We start from the raw sequence: 12682 nt of genomic DNA on the forward strand, positions 1-12682 counted from the left end.
TAATAGTTCTTAATGGCTGCACAAGGAACAGCCACATTTCATATCAGTGCAAATACACCTGTTTCAAATCTTCTTATGTCCTAGGCAACTTGATTTGAGTCAACGTATTCACTCTGCTAGGCACGTTATATAAAGGCGAATGAGGAGAAGAGTGTTGAACATTACAACCAAATTACTTTTTTCTCGCCCAAGGTCATCTGGAATCTGATAGAAAAGAATATCTCTGTACAAGTGCAAATACACTGAAAGCAGGCACAAAACTGGAACACACATAAACTGATTTTACCCTTACATAGAAAGTATGAGCAGTTTCTCGAAATGTGTGTATCGATAGTTTGGCTTTTTGTATCAATATTGTCATAGTGGGGACAAATCAAAGGTACTTAGCAGGAACAGACAGACTTATTATCACTGCTACTACAGTTAGGTTCACAAATATTTAGACAGAGACAACTTTTTTTTCTAATTTTGGGTCTGTACATTACCACAATCAGTGGGTTGAACAAAAAGATTGCATAAAAATGTGAGGAACTAAAGCCTTTATTAACACAATCACTTCATTTCAGGGGCTCAAAAGTAATGGCAATGAAAAGCCTGTAGTTTTGAACTCATGGACATCACCAGATGCTGGGTTTCCTCCTTTTTAACGCTTTGCTAGGCCTTTACTGGTTTTGGTTGCTGTTTGTTTGTGGGCCTCTCTGTCCGAAGTTTAGTCTTCAACAATGAAATGCATGCTCCATTGGGTTCAGATCAGGTGACTGACTTGGCCATTCAAGAATATTCCACTTCTTTGCTTTAATAAACTCCTGGTTTGCATTGGCTGTATGTTTTGGGTCATTGTCCATCTGTATTATGAAACGCCTCCCAATCAATTTGACTGCATTTAGCTAGATTTGAGCAGACAGTATGTCTCTGAACACCTCAGAATTTGGGCTGCTTCTGTCCTGTGTCACATCATGAATAAACACTAGTGTCCCAGTGCCACTGGCAGCCATGCACGCCCAAGCCATCACACTGCCTCCGCCATGTTTTACAGATGATGTGGTATGCTTTGGATCATGAGCTGTTCCACGCCATCTCCATACTTTTTGCTTGCCATCATTCTGGTAAAGGTTGATCTTGGTTTCATCTGTCCAAAGAATGTTTTTTCCAGAACTGTGCTGGCTTTTTTACCAGTTTTTGAGCAAAGTCCAATCTAGCCTTTCTATTCTTGAGGCTTATGGGTGGCTTGCAGTACACCCTCTGTATTTGCTTTCATGCAGTCTTCTCTTTATGGTAGACTTGGATATCGATACGCCTACCTCCTGGAGAGTGTTGTTCACTTGGTTGGCTGTTGTGAAGGGGTTTCTCTTCACCATGGAAATGATTCTGCGATCATCCACCACTGTTGTCTTCCATGGACGTCCAGGTCTTTTGGCGTTGCTGAGTTCACCAGTGCTTTGTTTCTTTCTCATGATGTACCTAACTGTAGATTTTGCTACTCCTAATATTATATCATTTTCTCAGATGGGTTTTTTCTGTTTTTGCAGCCTAAGGATGGCTTGTTTCACCTGCATGGAGAGCTCCTTTGACCGCATGTTGTCTGTTCTCAGCAAAATCTTCCACATAAAAGCTCCCCCCCTCAAATCAACTCCAGGCATTTTATCTGCCTAATTGATAATTACATAACAAAAGAACTGCCCACACCAGCCCATGAAATAGCCTTTGAGTCAATTGTCCGATTACTTTTGAGCCCCTGAAATGAAGTGATTGTGTAAAAAAAGCCTTTAGTTTCTCACATTTTTATGCAATCTTTTTGTTCAACCCACTGAATTAAAGCTGAAAGTCTGCAGTTCAACTGCATCTGAGTTGTTTCATTTAAAATGAATTGTGGTAATGTACAGAACCAAAATTAGAAAAAAAGTTGTCACTGTCCAAATATTTATGGACGTAACTGTAAAATGTAAAAATATAAATACTGTAATTGCCATGTTCTTGTTTTAAAAAGAATGGTGACTGTCTGTTTATCACTATCTTACGTGCTTTCTTTTAAAAATTATTGCTAGAGGCAGAACTTTATTTACTATAATGGCACTAAATGGTAGGGGCTTATGGCAGCAGATAGGGTGGGGTCAAACCTAAAAAAGTGCAAAATGTAATCACTTTTTAGTATTTTGTTTCCCTCATTTAAATACCATTATCAATTTGTAGATAAATCCAGCAGAACAACTGTGAGGGGATGCCAGCAGATGTAAGGGGGCTCTTCATGGCTTAAAAAACACACACCCACACCCTCTTATTCCTAGATTTGGTGTTATGTGCATTTGAAAAGTTGTTCTGCATTTTTAACAACATTTGGACCCTATAGCAAAATTGTGTTCCCAACCTTATAGCAACTGATATGATAATCCTGATACCACTGGGACCTGTAAATTACTTATTTTTGGCTCAATCCATTGTGCCCATGGTCAGCACTTCTGAATAGATGAAACAAAGAATAAATTCCTAAATAGGACTAACTAAAGGAACTATAATCCAAAATGTACTACTATATTAACTAAGTGTATCTAAACTTTCCTTTGAATGAACATTAAGGGGTTAGATTAGGTTCATATAGATATATTGTGTGAATACATTCCGTATGTTTCTATGCAGTTAATATGCTGTAAGAGATGTATAATGGAAAATAATAAAGATGTAAACCTTATAGAGACAATACTATACTTTAATGTTTAATTTCCCCCAACATATGTCTGATTTATGGTGTGGTTACAGGGATTGAACTACCATGCAGACTTCCATACAGAATGATTATAAGATATCATACTGTATAAGATCTTGAAAGAGATATAAGGAGGCTTTGTCACTGGCTGTCATTCAGTGTCTTCAGTGCTTTCTCATATAAGTCAACAAATATACAATACTTAATGCCCCCCAACATATATCTCTGGTTTATGGCTTGGTTACAGGGATACATCATGCATGCAGAGCACTGCATACTTACTGGTTTTAAGTAGAAAAAATACATAAAATCAAAAGCATAATAAAAGATAAAATAAAAAACATGTTCTGAATTTTAATGACACATCTCTCAGTCTGTCATTAGACAGTGAAAGGAAAAGTAGCAAAGTAATAGGCTCATCTCTTTGCTTTCTCCCAAAATCAGCACATGAACTAGTAAACCAACGAGCTTCTTGTACTGCTTTTTCCTCTTACACTCCAGCTCTGTTCTATGAAGACTTTAAGAGACCAGTTCTACTTAAATTTCAGGTACTCATATTTAAGAAATACAGTTATGGTATTAGTGTTTTTGCTATCCCTCTAGAAAAAAAAAAAAAGCTGTTATTGGTTGTTAGTGATCCAACAGTGTGAATCAATAATGACCACCTCAAGGACATCAAGGACACTGCAAAAAATCAGAGAAAAGATGTCTAAGAAATTACTGGAGTAGGAAAAGCTTTAGTATTTGGTGAGTATCTGGTTCTAGAGGTAATGATAGTAACTCACTAAAACAAACTTTGTAGCAATCATAAAAACCGTCACCAGGTTGGTAAGAAGTTCATTTAACAATGCTGCGGGGCTAAGCCTAAACCCTGTACAGATTTTTTTTCCCCTGAAATGAATCTCTCATGATTGCATCCAGTGACAGGAGGACAAACGAGCATTATACGAACTGCACTGTTCTGTTGCATGTGGGGAGAGGACAAGTAAAAGTGGCACCCCACTGAACTATCCTCTTTAGGAAAGTACAATGGCCATCCATGCTTGGTTGTTTATTGATCCACCAGGATGGATTAATGGATGACATTTTAGGACCCCTGTACACATGCTAGGTTTTTAGCAACCTGAGGATGAAATTTAATAAGGAATGCCTTATGAATGTTTGAGGAGGTGGTTTGGCAGAGGCTGCCATATCTTCTGTTTGATGCCAGCTCGGTGTTAGCAGTGGGTGTTCACAGAATGGATGTAGCAGAGTTAGTATGGATGCACAGCTTAGAGGCTCCACCACCTTCAGGAAAGTAGAGTTGAGTGAAATTTGTGTAACAGTCCACTTACCTGCTATCTCTCTATCTGTTCCCAAGCTGCCCAACAACATGGGCAAGAGGGCCTCCACTTTTTGGCCACTTGGATCCAGCACACGCAAATAAGCCAACTCCTTCAGCCTTCAGTGGCATTGGACGGACACACACATGACTTCTAGTGGCTGTTTATGTACTTCCAGTCTCCATACTTGTGCCTAATGTAGCAGCTGGATTTCTGAAAATATAACCCTGGTCACCAAAGAAGGCTACACCTGCCCAGTCCATCTCACCTGGGATGAGTGTGATTCCATGCATTTATTTTCTGCTTAATTACCAACTTTGTGTTGTCTGACCTCCTTTACTTACCAAATAGTCTGGCCTCTACCTGTAACAATGACTACTTTTTTGTTTTCTGTCTGCCCTGACCTCTGCATACGAAATATGTCTCTTTGGCTGCCACCTGCACTGACCTCTGTCTGATCCAATTGGATACCTTGCTTGACTTGTGACCAGTATATGTCCTGCTTTGAACCTGACCTATTTTTTTTTTTACTTTGTAGCTGCCACTAATTACTTCCTAGCCTTGTTTGAATCTTTGGGCTCCTAGTCAACCACCAGTCCCTGTTCCCCAGACAGCATCTCATGTGCACATAAGTCCTGGGGGCAACTGTTTGCTAAGAGGACACAAATAGCTTCCTAATGCTGAACAGGTGCTTGACTATAGGTAAACACTTAAATTGAAGGATTGCATTCATGCTAAATCTGGGCCCTACAATCTTAAATTCAATTTAATTTAGTTGAAATAACACAGAAATTCAAGTATGATTAACTTCGCAATAAAAACTATGACTGCTGAATGTTACAGGTAATTGCAAAGCCCTTGAAGATGATATTGACAGGGGGATTTGGATAAACACAAAATGAAATAAAAATAAAAAAGCATGCATCAAAAATAAAATAAACTGTAGATAGAAAAGCATGTTTTGGGCTGACTAGGATGATTTTGCATCAAAATGTTGCTTGTTAACATCCTACTACTTTCATTTATAATAAGTTTTTGTCAATTTCCAATATCTTTTTCAATGTGTTTAATTTACTAATTCAATTTGGAAAACCCTAGTTTATTACATTATACTGAAGACAGAAGGAGACTTTGTAACTGAAAGTTGTGTACGGTATTTTTTTAATACAGGGAGTTAGGGACATCCTAGATACGCATCCTTAGATACGAATGGGCTTCCTGGCTTGTTCGTGTGCAGGATGGAGGCTTGATGGGGGAGTTTGCATGACTTGCAGAAGAAGTCTTTTGCTGTTCTGTAACTCTTTAATGACCAAGACAAACTCTGCAGTTATTTCTTTTTGCATATCAAATCACAGCTTGCTCCTGAAGTTAACGAATGTCTGGGCTCCATAAAGTTTTTTTTTTTGTATTGTTTGTGATTAACTCACAGCGAGGTTTTTGTACAGTAACTGACATCACGCTACCTAATAAATTGTTGAGACAAACATCTGTCCTAATTGCATTTATTAAAATAATGTACCTGTTCTGACTTACATACAAATTCAGCTTAAGAACAGACATATAGTCCCTATCCCATATGTAACCCAGGGACTACCTGTAATTGAAAAAATATAAAGAATCAGGCGTGAACCCCTTTTTACTAAAATCAGACCCTTCTTTAAGCATGGAACCTAGCTGTCCCAGAAAAGGTGGGGCAATAGGCATGTCCCATGTTCATACCATGCATTTCTCAGTTAATCAGTCTTCATTCATGTAAACTGGCAAATATGCAAGCAAGTGGGAATATTTGTAGAATATTCACAGAGATAAAGTAATGGTATGTAGCTAATAATGATTTCAAGCAGAAATCAGAAATACATTTTGTTAAAAAAATGACACTTGGAGTTCAGGTACACTTTAAATGTTAAAGATTTGTTCAGCAAAATATGGTAACATGTAGAAATGAGTATCATGGTTCTTGTATGCAAGGGTTACTTTCTAGCCTAGTTCTTTCTGTTTAAAAACAAGCTAGGTGATAATAAGAAAAATAATATAAGGGTTTACTGACAGACACTTATAAACACTCTGTTTTTCATAAATTTCTTATTCAAACACACATTACCAAGGCCACAGCTGCATTCATAAGGCAGACTGTTTTCACAGGACTATTTTTGGCAGGTACCTGGTAGCTGAGTTAATTGCTGAAATTATAAATATTGTCAAGGGTCCTTGACCATCTGCTAGTGACAAACCATTTCCTTCCAATTATGATCCCTGGCATCACTTGTCTTCTCGGCTCCACACAGTTTTTAAAGGATATTAGAAGAATTAACAGATTTATTTCTTCTAATCTTCTCCCTGGTGGGCGCCAAAATCAAAGTTAGAATACAAGATCACAAAGTTACTCTTTTAGGCTCAGGCTGCTGTATTAATGAGGATATTATTCCAGCATTAGAAGTGCTGCACTGAGAGACAAGAAGGACATTGGTACTTGTAACAAACCCAACAGCATTCAAACACCAGCAGCTTGGATGATAATAACATTAAAGAATAAAATGTAGCTATATCATGAACTTTTTTTTTCCCTAAAAATATATGACGTTTTCATCTTAATGCAAGACATAACCTATTTTTTCTTTCTCATGTTATTTTAGTAAATATATTATTACTCATTATAGAAAACACCCAGTCGACCACATTTTATTATATTTTGTAAAAAAAGGTCAAAGTGTTTGCTACAAATAAATATCTTCTGGTTCCAACCTCTCTCATGTGACCTGAAGCTGAAAAGCCTGGCAAAAAAATTGCATGGTCACTGACTACCAGTATTCTTGTGTGTTTGAATTAATTACAAACTACATTTTTTTTTAAAACAAATTCTGTCTGTTGGGAAATAAGAGAGACATAAAGTCACAGCTATACATGAAATATTACATTAACAAAGACTAAGTCAAACATTAGGTACACCCTTACTACTTCCATATAATTGAAGAGGTAAGTAGCAGCCAGGTTTTGCTAATCAAATGCTCTTTAATAATTGATAAATCAGCAAATGTGACAACATCTAAAAAAGGTGGTTTTGACAGTTTTGACAGGTTTTGACAGTTTTCTGGTCTAGAGCCAATGGGTGTGCGTTAACACAATGCCAAGAGGGAAAGATGTCATTAATGATCTTAAAGAAGCAATTGTTGCTGCCCATCAATCTGGTAAGGGTTATAAGGACATTTACAAACAATATACATTTCCATAATTTTACTGGAAGAAAGGTTAATAACATGGGGGTGTACTTGGTTTTTTTTCACATATACAGTTGACAACCAAAAGACCAGCTATCGATAATCCGGTTCCTTCTGTTTTCCGGCATGAATTTTGGATCACATTTTCAATACAGGAACTGCAGTACACTGTTTGGCCACTGATGTTTTGATGGCGCTGTTCTGCAGAAACAGCTGTTGGGTTTTGCTTGCTACACTAAATACACATTGAGACATTCCTGCTGCCTGTGCCAGATGTCCGCGGGTGCTGCGAGAGGAAGGCTGACCTGTGTGTGGAGGTGAGTATAACTTTCAAAAAGTCGGTGTTTGAGCAATCCAAGTTCAATTTCAAGTTTGGATATTTGACGCCTATACAACCATAGTCTTAGCTAAGCCAGCTGACTGAAATTGCCAGTAGTCAATGGCCTCTGGCTGGATTGGCTAAGCTGTATACCTGTCAATGACAATTACAGCGTAGACTCAAAAAAAGTATTTTTTTCTTTTATGTTGGGTAGTTATTTATAGGTTGCAAACATCTCTGCATCAGGTAAGGATTACTTTATTAGATATGTATTTGTCATTCCAAAAAGCAGCACGGTGGCTCAGGGGTTAGCACTCCAGCCTTTGCAGCGCTAGGTCCCAGATTCGATCCCCAGCCAGGACATTATCTGCATGGAGTTTGCAGGTTCTCCCCGTGTCTGCGTGGGTTTCCTCCGGGTACTCTGGTTTCCTCCCACATCCCAAAAACATGCAGTTAGGTTAATTGGCTTCTCCCTAACAATTGACCTTAGACTACATTATTCACATATGAATATGGTAGGGATATTAGATTGTGAGCTCCTTTGAGGGACAGTTAGTGACACGACTATGGACTTTGTACAGCGCTGCGTAATATGATGGCGCTATATAAATACTGTATAATAATAATAAAAAGCTATCAGCCTGCAGACAACCACAACATTGGGGTCAAGTTGAGGGAATAAGCCCCCCTAACGATAGCCCTTGCTGCTGTTTGGGGCAGGTACGGGTCTGGTTTTACCGAACTGCCACTGGAACCTTTTATACTCTTAACTTTTCCATTCCAAGCACCTTCAAAGACCAATATTGAAATAACTGTATAATAAAATGCCAACTGTAGTGTACGAGAGGTTGTTTGAAAATACTGGGACAAACACTTGCTTTTGTAGGCATTTTTGCTGGTAAATAGTACTTTAAACTTGGTCTTTGTGTATCACATAATAAAAACACTCATTGTTTAAGATTATTATGTACAGAGATCTTTGCTTTAGTTGTACTTTATCTGCACTATTGTGTAATAGTAAATAAGGTTACAAGAGGTCAGCCTATTTTCCATGAAAGTCAAACCAAAATATTAACTGGAACTGGGGTCCCAAACCCCCAGGCTGCATCCCACAACCGTCTAACAGCTGTGCAGCGAGAGCATGGAGACCAGCAGTGGTCTGCGGCTCTGGACGGTGACCCCCCAATGAGTTTAGGAGAAGAACCCCTACTTGGGTCAATAGGCCCACTCTGACTTGCGATGGGAAAGTGGCCAGGTTCTGGCATCATGACGTCACCCTGGGGGAAGTTTCTTCCCCTTTGAGTGACACACGGCTCCCCGCGCATGCGCGGTCTACTGGGAATCACTGGACTAGGCAGAAATGTAAAATGAAATTACTGCTGTAAGAATAACAATAGGAGAAAAATTGGTTAATGAACAAGAGAACCATCCACCCTTGCACTAAAAATCATGCATTCATAGAATTTGTATTTCCAAAAAAACAAAACAGTATGTATTTACTCCTGTCACAGTAAAGTTTAAAGGAAAGTAATTTCTATACATAATCTATGTGACTACTTGTGTGTCAGGAAACACAATTAGCATCCTTAATGAATATCTGCTGTGAGAAAATCAGATGAAAAGCCACCTAGAGAGTACAACACATCACCACTAAGCAGGAAGCACAGCCTGTTTATGGAAATGAGACCAATGTCACATATATAATGAAATAGTATAGACAGAAACAAGGTTTTGATAACTTCACCTCTTGTATATTATTAACTGTATTGTGAATTCTTTTTTTTTTTGGGAGATAAAGGAAGAGGAGGCTTTTCCTAACAGTTTTTAAGACAAGAGAATTTGTAGGACTTCATAATGGTGGTTATACATAGTAATCTTTGCACAATTTTAACCACCATCAGCTAGCTAAAACAACCTGCTACCATCAGTTTTCATAAATGTAGCCTGTATAGCAGGGTTGTTGGTGGGCTGCCTTCATCTATTTGAAGTTTTCCCTACCCTTAAATATAGTAAGTTGAATCATACTCCTCTGTCTCAAAGCTGCCTACCTGCCACCAATAATGGCCTTTTGTGTTGTCTACATTCCAACTGCTAGAAATCTAGAGTTATGTTGCCAATGTCTATGCCTTGAAATTTTATAGACCTAAATACAATGTAGCAGTACTGCAAGTACAGCTATGTCTTAAATTGCCAGCAGCTCAGAGTAAATCTACGTACATACGTAGACAAACATGACCGTCCATCTTTGGCAACAATTATCTGATATGTATACAGCCAGGATATAGACAACATAGGAGGCTGCTGTCATTGGAGGTTTAAGCATGCTGAAACATGTTATTTGTTTTAGCTAAATTATATAGGAAGGGGGTGTCTTTCTCCTTAAATCACTTTTTCTGTATAGCTAAAAAAGTTTAAATAATGTAAAATAGCTAGAATCTTTCCATTTGTATGGGCAGAATTAGACAATGCTGTATTCCTTCCTCTAGTATAGACTTTACTTTTACCTTGTAAAGCAGTTTTACCCATATAATTAAATTAAACACTCTTACAGCTGCTATGCCACTTGCAGTGTGTCATTTTGCTCCATCCTCTTTTGGTTGCAAACTCTTGTGACCTGCTTGTGCCTGAGGGAAATTAATAGCTAGCTCTCTTTTTTTCCCTCAACAATGTCCTTACAAATCCATTTACAAATGGTGTGAATGTCCATGATAACATTTTATATATTCATCCTTAAAAAAAGCCATACATCGTTCCCAGATAACTTGAATGGCTCATCTCGGCATTGTGAGTAAGCAAACATTATAGAACAATTTTATTTTGTCAGGAAGCCTTATAAATGTGGCCTACAAGATATTTCTCTGGATCAAATGCAGGGCAAGAAGCTTTATAACTTCATATACAGAGGAGATATTTTTTTTACAAATAGCTTTCTGCACGATGCTGAAAATGTACCATATCAGAACCTCACTTGCTAAAATTGAGTGTAAATTATACGCAAGTAAAAGGTGACAGCAGAGAAGATGTACTTTGGGTAATATGCTGTCTCTTTCAGCAGCTTCTCCGGGATCTGATATTCTGTAAATAACTACCTGATTTGCAAGCCACATAATCCAAATGGTGCTTGGCTGACTGCATTATCCTTAACGTTCCCAAGCTATAATTTAAAACTAGGCTGTAAAATGCATTGTGGAAGAAAAGGAGATTAGATTATGCTAATTAACACTGGGCTATTAGGACTATAACACAGCAATAGCTCCCTTAGGGAATGACAGAAGGTGTCATTTACTGGGCTTTATCTTTCACTCTTGGAAATAGTGTTCATTTTTGAGTGTGTGTAAATATTAGATATGTTTTTAATAAATACAGTTAAGATTATAATAATACTAGAGGGATAGAGAAATCAATTTAAGTTCTATTTAACCTGAAAGCAAAAACCGAAAGCATCCTAAAAGCCTAGGATGACTTTGCATACCTAATAAAATCTTAAAAAAAAATATATATATAAAGAATGTTCTAAATACACTATTAGGTTTAAGCTGGTAGTCATATAAACTGTACATTCTAGCCACTTTCTGGTAGATTCCTTTATAGAACACTTAGGTTCCATTATAGAACATCTTGCGCATCTTGATTTATTGGAGCATTCAGGTTTATAGTGACAGGAAAGAGTAGTGAGGGGAAGGGGGTCTCAGGCATCATTGTTTGACAGATTTGGTACTAGTGTAGTCATGGGGGATATAGTATAAATTAAAGAGAATTTTAGTCTATCCATTTAGCTTTAATAAATAGTTAGGCTGTCTAAATGTAGAACAGTAAAATCAATGGTTTCACAGTGCATTTTTTGTCTTGTAAATTTTAATTTAGGTTGTAACAAGAGAAGAATATAAAAGAAAATGAGAGTAGAATATAAAAGAAAATGAGACGAAAACAGGTTTGAACATATACATTTTAGGATGGTTGGGTTTGCAAGGACAATCCAACCACCCTATTTATGTGTGCCTTGCTACATTGTATGACTATTCATGTATACATACAAAAAATACAAATTTCACTGATTTATTAATTACTAAAAAAGGTGGGCTCATCCATCAAAATTATCTGACAGATGTTCGCACCATAGCGATACATTGAATGCAAGATGTTTCTACAAAGAATTCAAAAGATTCTGCACAATAGAATAACTACATCATAATTTAACTATAAATGATGATTTAAATATATCAAAACATCATTTACCAACATAAGAAAAAAATAATTTTTTTCCCAACTAAAAAAAAGTAAAACCAGGACAATGATATGCATTTAATTAAAGAGCGCTTATTCACTTTTAATCCTGACTCTATACAACTATAGATGCATATTAATTGAAATGCAAAATATAGGTAGCAGTTATAATGCTTAGAACAAAGCCAAAGGCATACTTGTGAAAGTGTATGTCATGCATGCAGAATTCCAAAAAAAAAAAAAAAAACTTAAAGCAAATCAACAGTTACAATACTGATGAAGTCCCAATGAAGTTCCAGCAAAGCATGTAACGTGATGAGGTATGGGGTTGGGGCACAAAAAAATGGGTTGTATTATAGTTCCCTTGGCTAACTGGAAGCATAATGAACAAATCGGTATACTGGTATCAATATGAAACTTAGATGTTGAATCAAATCAGATGTGTTTCATTTAATATTTAGAGATGTCCTGGTCTTGAAGATGCCACAGACCTTTTTGGGTGGTCGCAGCATGTTTTGTCTTGTCTTCTATAAACCATTCATGTTTAGCCTATAGGGAGAGGTCAGAGACAGCTTAAGCTGCACTAGGGTCTCCTGAGACTTATTTGTACTACTTGGTCTGGTGAAAGCTGGGACCTTTACTACTGTCACATTCCTTCACTTTTTTGTATTTATATGTATTGAATAATCCATGTAGTTAACCGATGGGATGGGATTGATCTTGGTAGTTTTGGTGTCTTTGTCCACTGCTGGCCAGATGACAGTTTTTTGGGTCTTTCTAAAATTCACAAAAGCTGCTAATGCATTGGTAATATGAAAAAACGATTTGTAGGGTACATTATCAACTTGTTATGTAAACATCCCATACACATTAATTCATAAGGCATAATTTATGTGTAATT

The sequence above is a fragment of the Pyxicephalus adspersus genome, chromosome 1, assembly GCF_032062135.1.
Source record: "Pyxicephalus adspersus chromosome 1, UCB_Pads_2.0, whole genome shotgun sequence".
NCBI lineage: Eukaryota > Metazoa > Chordata > Amphibia > Anura > Pyxicephalidae > Pyxicephalus > Pyxicephalus adspersus.